Source organism: Lemur catta, chromosome 10 (assembly GCF_020740605.2).
Source record: "Lemur catta isolate mLemCat1 chromosome 10, mLemCat1.pri, whole genome shotgun sequence".
Taxonomy (NCBI): domain Eukaryota; kingdom Metazoa; phylum Chordata; class Mammalia; order Primates; family Lemuridae; genus Lemur; species Lemur catta.
In genome coordinates, this window is record NC_059137.1 from 82,245,497 (window position 1) to 82,252,558 (window position 7,062).

The following is a 7,062-nucleotide window of genomic DNA, read 5'->3' on the forward strand; positions in this document are numbered from 1 at the left end:
TATGATTTGGATACAAGATTGGATTGAGGGAATGAGTTGAACATATAGATTTATCACCCTTGTAGCCCTTGAAGTGATAGAAAAAGTTGCAAAAAGACTAAGTCCTTTGATACAAGAATAGATTCCCTCACCAGGGAGCAGAAATTTTGATAAACTCCTGCAATATGAAAGAGCATAGGGTTGGGTTTTCAGAGACGTAGGGTAGAAAATGTAGGGCCCAAGCACACCCAGGCGAGATCACTGTAGAGTTAACCGCCGGTCCAGAGGTACCCCAAGCTCATCTGCGTTCAGCTGTGTGGGTGCAAGTAAAGACCACGTGGAGTGTTGCCTTTAACCAGGATAGGACTTGCCAGGTGACTCCGACTTGGGACAGGAGACGGGAAAGGTGAGTCGGGCAGCAGAGGTGAGAGTGTGCACAGAATGAGGAGCATGACCAACCCTGGGGTCTAGTTTGCAAAGGGAGAGAAGTGACAAAAGGGTGTGTTCAGTGGGCTGGAGGGCCTGGGGGGATGAGGAACTGCTGAAGACATCCTTGGGGAGGAGGTGGTCAGAGACAGGGAGTGAGGCGCTTAAAGGCAGGATGTTGATGGTGGTGCAGCTACAGGTCATGATGAGGTCCAGGATGTGACCAGGGAGGTGCTGTTTGTAGCGGGTGGAGGCCGTTATCATTGTGGAGTTGGAGGACCAGGAACCCTGTGCTCCTGAATAAAACAAAAAGCCCAAGTCAAATGACCACAAAAATCTGTTACCACCCCCACTAGAACACAGTCATATACGTTTTCACAGAAATACACCTAAAACAAAACAACCCCAAAATACTAAAGATAAAAAAAAAAAAAACAGGCAAATTCTGGCCCAGAGAAAACCAAATATAACAGTATGAATTGCTGGTAAAAATAACATCTAAAAGAAAAGCATTCCATGAGAAAAAGAGTTATTTCTAATTGATAGTCCACAAAGATGTAATAATTTTTAGGTTCTTAACAAGGCAAATTTGAAATATACAAAAGTCAAAATATTGAGAGAAACAAACAAATTCACAATCACAGTGGCGAACAGTAAGAAGTCAGATACCGTAATGGTCACAGTTCATACACAGCAGTTAGAAGCACACTTATTTGTGCAAAGGCACTATGGATGCATATTTAATTTGCTCTTAGTTTAGAATCTAAGGACATTTCTAAAAAGTAGCTACTGAGTATGTATATTGCGAAAACAGCTAGCAAAACTCAAGTCCTATCCACTATTTGAAGACAATTCAGTTTATTGACAAGTTGTGGACTGGTTCTCTCACACCAAAGCTACGGTCTTAAAGTCTAAAAGTCAAGGAATAAAATCTGCTCCAGTAATGTAATAGGATTCTGCATCCCACTTTGCTTCAATTCCTGTTCACATGTAAGACACAAGCCTTAAGAGTCATTCAATTCCCGTTTTAACGGGTCACGGGCTGTAAGTGAATCCGCAGGCTCACCGGCCGCTCCCCTCCGTGCTGGGTACAGGGCTGCCCGAGTTCTGCTTTCCTCGCCTCTGAGTGCCATTCCATCCCAGCGTGCTCACTTCCTCCTCTCTGGGCTTTGGCCTGTGTAATTTTGGAACTTAAAAAGAAATATGCATCGTCTGTCTTTTTTCTCAAAGCCTTCATTTACATTTTAGTCTGTTTTGGATTTTTTTCGGCAATGCTTTCTATTGTTTTTATTTCCTGTTTTCATAAGCTTTACATAACTTAAGAAAAATGTGATCCAAGACATGTCTGGGTTAGAGGTTATTTATTTATCTTTTTGTTTACTGCAATATGGAGTATATTGACCTGCAGAGTGGACACTTGGTGTGGCTATTTGCAGCGTGGTCTTTAGAGGACATTGGCTGGAGGTGATTTTCCAGGGCTTTGCCCCTTGGTGACTCAGGAAGGCAGCTGGTGGGACACAGGTGCAAACAATTAGTGTATACTCATTTCCAAGGCGAAAAGGATGAAATAATTTCTTCTCTTCTTTCATTAGCTTCATTACCTTTTCATGTTAATAGTAGTTTCTTATAGTCAATAAAATGTATACATCTTAAGTGTTTAGCATAATGAATTTTGACAAATGTATATGTCCTGATTAAAATATATTGGGAGGCTGAGGTGGGAGGATTGCTTGAGGCCAGGAATTTGAGACCAGGCTGGGCAACTCAGCAAGGCTCTGTCTGTACAAAAAATAGAAAAATTAGCCAGCTGTGGTGGCCATTTATTTTATTTATCTCGAAAATAAAATAAAATAAATAACAATTCCATCCTCCTAGAAAGTTAACTCATACTTCTTTCCAGTCAAGTTCTATTCTAAAACCAGCTCCAGGTAACCACTGACCTCCTTTCTGTCCCTATAGATTAGTTTTCCATGTTTGAGAACTTTATAGAAATGGAATCATACATATGTATTCTTTAAGCTTTATTTTATTCAGTCTATTCTTTTTAAATTCATCTGTTTGGTTATGTGTATCTTGTATACTATTCCATTGTATGACTATACTACAATTTGTTTATCCATTTTCTTATTGATGGATACCTGAGCTGTTTCCAATTTTTGCATATTATGAATAAAGCCACTATTTATGTATAGGTGTTTTTGTGAACGTATAAATTCATTTCTCTTGGTATATGCCTGGGAGTATTTTTTTTTTGTTTGTTTGTTTTGTTTTTTGAGACAGGGTCTTGCTTTGTTGCCAAGGCTACAGTGCAGTGGCATCACCGTAGCTCACAGCAACCTCAAATTCCTGGGCTCAAGTGAACCTCCTGCCTCAGTATTCCGAATAGCTGGGACAACAGGCATGTGCCACCACACCTGGCTAATTTTTTCTATTTTTTTGTAGAGATGGGCTCTCGCTAGTGCTCAGGCTGGTCTTGAACTCCTGGCCTCAAGTGACCCTTCCACCTCGGCCTCCTAAAATGCTAGGATTACAGGTGTGAGCCACCACACCCGGCCGTGTCCAGGAGTATTATTGCTAGGTCATAAGGTAGGTGAAAATTCAAATTATTTAGAGAGCGCCAATTTGTTTTCAAAATGATTGTACAATTTTATACATCCTCCAGCAATGTGTGGGAGTTCCAGTTGCTCCACCTCCTTGCTAACACTTAGTAGAGTCAGTTGTCATTTTTAGCCATTCTGGCGAGTATGTAGAGGTATCTCATTGTGGTTTTGCTTTGCATTTCCTTGGTGACTAATGATGTAGAGGACTTTTTCATATGCTTATTGACCAACTGAGTATCTTCTTTTGTGAAGTGTCGTTCACGTCTTTAACAAGTTTTTTGTTGGGTTGTGTTCTTAATATTTTATTTCCCTTTGAAGAGTTTAACTGATTAATATATGTTTCATTCAAGAGCCAACTGGATGCCTGGATGGCCACAGGCTTTCAAATTTAATATCTTACTTAATTGATACAACAAACTGTTGAAGTCAACATATCACTTCCATTTTACAGTATAGGAAACCGAGGTTCACACAGGGTAAACCACCCTCAAAGCTGAAGCTTTCTGACCTGAAGAATAGGGTCTGTGGCATTCATTTTACCAGTTGTTACCTGAGAAAAAGGTACAGGGAAGAGATTGCTGGAGAAAAATCACTATCCTTGAAATTGGTACTGGATTTTTAAAAATAGTTTTTAAAAAAACCAAACTCTTACTTGATGATAGTTGTATATTTATAGAAAAGGTGCTAAGATAGTGCCTGTGTACCCATTTGTCCTGTTTATTTATTTAAACAGCTTTATTGAGATATAATTCATATACAGTTCATCCATTTGCAATGTACAATTCAATAGTTTTTGGTACATTCACATATATGTGATGTACAACCATCACCACCATCCACTTTAGAACATTTCCATCACCTCAAAAGAAGCCCTATGCCCTTTAGTTAACAACACCTCTCCATGCCCCTATAACTCCTGCCAACCCTAAGCTACTGTTACTCTACTTCTGTCTCCACAGATGAATCTGTTCTGGGTATAGCATATGGACTGAGTCATACAATATGCGGTGTTTCGTGACTGGCTTCTTTCAGTCCCAGCTGTTTTTAACACTCATGGCCTAAGACTACTTGCAGTCGCTGACCCTCCTGTCCCGTTCCTCCCGGGCACTCTGCGGGGTACATTTCCAGTCCTCCTTGCAGTTCGGTGTGGCGTGTGACTGAGTGGCAGGAGTGACGTGGGTGCCGTGTCTAGGCCTGGCTCTTTGAAAACCAAACCAAAGCAAACACCCCAGCTCCCATCCTCCCTCTTGTCTCATGCATGGGCTGAAAATGGGGAATTCAGAAGACCTAGAGGAAGGTGAAAGCATAAGGTGGGCCCCTAAACGAGGCACAGAACCCTCTCCTGACCCTGTGAGCTGCACCACGGGCTACGAACGGATGTTTACTGAGCTAAACAGTAAACTGCTCGCTGAGATTTCAGAGTCGTCCACTACGGCAACTAGTCTTATTTACCTTTCCCTCCTAGCACACTCTTTGAAAGCCCATAATTGTGACTACTTCTAAGGTATCCAGAACTCTAATTATGCATTGTATTTTTTATTAAAGTGTCTTAGGTCACTTGCCCAAGACCGAGAATTAAGAAGCCTGTTTCCTTTAAACTAGTGTCCCTGTATTCAGGGCCAGCACACATGTTGGTTACCTCTAAGCAGTCTAAAAACAGATTTTTCCTCAGTTTATATATCTTATTTAGTTGAAAAGTCAGAGAGGACATTCTTATGGAATAGATCTCCTGTATCTCAAAACATTTATCAACATCCTTAGAACAAATTCTTCAAGATTAGGATTTATTTCACCGTCTTTGCTCCATAATCTCCCAGCACACAAGAGGCTCCATAGGAAACATGAGGAACAGAGCTACGTGCATTGCAGGGCATTTTGAGAATTATAAAAATATGTTTAGTTCTAAAGATCAAAACTCCTACCCATCTGGGATATATAAATCCTATACATAGAATTTACGAGGGGGTTATCTTGAATTATGTGTTGGGTGTTGGGCTTGGCACATAATAAATATAAATGATCCTCACAGGACAGTAGATTAACATCCAGGAAGAAAAAAAAATCAGGCATCTGTGGAATTTAAATGGGAAGATGCTCTACTCTTCTCAGAGAGCAAAGAGCTTTCAAGCCCCAGGAGATAGAGCTATGATCCTTGTGTTCAAGTCCCTTCCTAACTCCTCCTTGCGGGAGGAGTGATTTATCTGCTCCGTGATTTGGAAAAGGAGCTGTGCAAGTTTGGTTTGCCCCCTAGATCTTCTCATTTTCAGATCTTTCTGCCCACAAAAGGGTGCTGGGCTGTCAGCTGGCAACACCGTGGGAGGCCTGGGGGTGGCCAGCTGCACCCATGACCTGGGGACAAGTCTGTCCGGTTCTGAAGGGAGCTGTTGGGAAGCCAGCCGAGACTGGCCATCTGAGCCTTCCCCTCCAGAACAGCTTTGATTAGGAAGAAAGCTCACACTTCTGTCTTCATCTCCACGCTCCTGGTTCAACCAGTTCTGAACTTGGAGTGTGTGTAGGGGGGAAAGGACAATGGAAATATTTATTGATCACTTAGATCCTAACAGCTGCACTGCTAATATACTGCCTGTGATACACACCTATAGCATCCCTGCTGTGTGCAAAATTGCACTGGAGGCTGTATGTGACTTCAAAAGAACTAAGGCATTTCTGAGTCTTCTCAAGTATATCCAAACTCCTTGCCAGAGGGACAAACTTGCATGAAAGTTAAAATCAGCTGAAGATGGCATATAAGTAAAGGTTTTTTGATATGGAGAAGCCTGCAGTTACATCAAAAGTTTAGAGGTGTGAGATGCTGCTATAGACTGGACTATTCCTGAAGATCAGGTGTGGCCCTGCAGATGTCTGTAACACTTGAACGTGTGTAAGTTCACGCACAAGGAGACAAAAAACTTTCAGTTTTCCAGAAATCATTTCTGGTTCCTTCCACCTTTTATTCCCTTCCTGTTGTGATTTCTACATGGCATATAAGAAATAATATAGCCAAGTACACAGAGAAAATCTAAGGATTTCATGTTGATTCATATTACTGTGCTTACAAATAATGATCGGTATTTTTTAAATGTCCACAGCACATCAGTATCAAGGATGTGTGAACAAGAACAATCTAAGAGTTGACATGGTCTTCAGGCTTTCTTGTCTTTATGCTGTTCGCAGTATGGTTTTCCATATACTTCTCATCCAGCTATTCTTTCTCTGTAATGCGTCATTCTTTGGAAGAGTAGATAAGTCAATACTTTCTGGGACATATTCATGAATTAAAAAAAAGAGAAAGAATGAACACCGTCTGGAATAAAGCACCTGATAAGAGCAGACATTGATGTGAGCATTGGGCCTGCGAACACAATGGACAGGATCGTGACGGCTCTTGTTCTTAGAGGGCTGTTACCCTTTGATTTGGCCTTAATATACTATAAAAGAAGCACATGGAAGTAACCTAAAGTTGCAACCTTGCTGCAGTGTCTCCAAGATCCATTTCCCAATAGCACCACAATCAGGAGAGGAGCACCTCCACTCTGGGCTGGAAGTCTTTGGTCTCAGGCTCTGTCCCCTCTGCTAACTTGCCTACATTTTCCTTCGGTGTGGCCCCTCTTTCTCCTCCTTCTTGTGCTTTCTTAAGCATCTTTAAAGGCTGCTTCCAAGGTGAAGAGCCCAGGATTCTTGCCAGGTGCACAAGTGCTGAATTCTCTGAGCCTCTCTGACCGTGGGCAGGGGGACAGTCCCAGCAACTTCCTGGGCCCTGTGGGAGGAGAAGGGGAAATCTTTGGTTTTCCTGAGTGTGGTAGCATCTTCTTCTAGTTAGAGTTCCTCTGCTTTTAGCCATAAAAACAGGCACTTGTGCCTTTAGGTTTATTTAGGGGAATATGGAATGAAAGTTTAAACCTTAGAGATCAACAGTTCAGAGACTTTGAAGCCAAAGGTATTTAATGGCTCATTGGTATTCTTGATAAAAATTATGCTTTCTTTCTGATTAAAAAATAACCTGGATAACTTTATCACTTGTGCCACTGGCCTGCACCATAACCTGAATAACTTAAAC